Consider the following 426-nt stretch of genomic DNA (forward strand, 5'->3'; position numbering starts at 1 on the left):
TGAATCAGACACTGATGGTGCAGCGGGTGCAGTGCTGTACTGTATCTCTTATCATAGACATTTCTTTTCACTTTCATTCACTTCACTGCTTCCAAAGACTGCTGACTGGACACTTGACTGTAAAACTGTTGCCAGTGTAGTGGTTGTGCACCTTGTCTCTACAAACAAATGACAATTGTATGTTATACTAACCTTAAATTGACAGCAAAATTCAGGTTAAAAATTTTTTTCTTTAAAATGACTACCATTCAGGCCTGAGTGTCTCCTGACCAGTGGTGAATCAGAGGTGTCGTTTTGCCCAGACGAGGGTGTGAGGTGACACAGGTATATCTGGATACAAGATACAAGATCTGAACAGGGAGCAACTGGTGTGGCCTGTTTCACTGCAAATGAATCAGCCATATGCTTATCAGAATCAGAATCAGA

The sequence above is a fragment of the Morone saxatilis genome, unplaced genomic scaffold (genome assembly GCF_004916995.1).
Source record: "Morone saxatilis isolate NCDOM2014 unplaced genomic scaffold, NCSU_SB_2.0 Contig19, whole genome shotgun sequence".
In the NCBI taxonomy this organism is placed as follows: Eukaryota; Metazoa; Chordata; class Actinopteri; family Moronidae; genus Morone; species Morone saxatilis.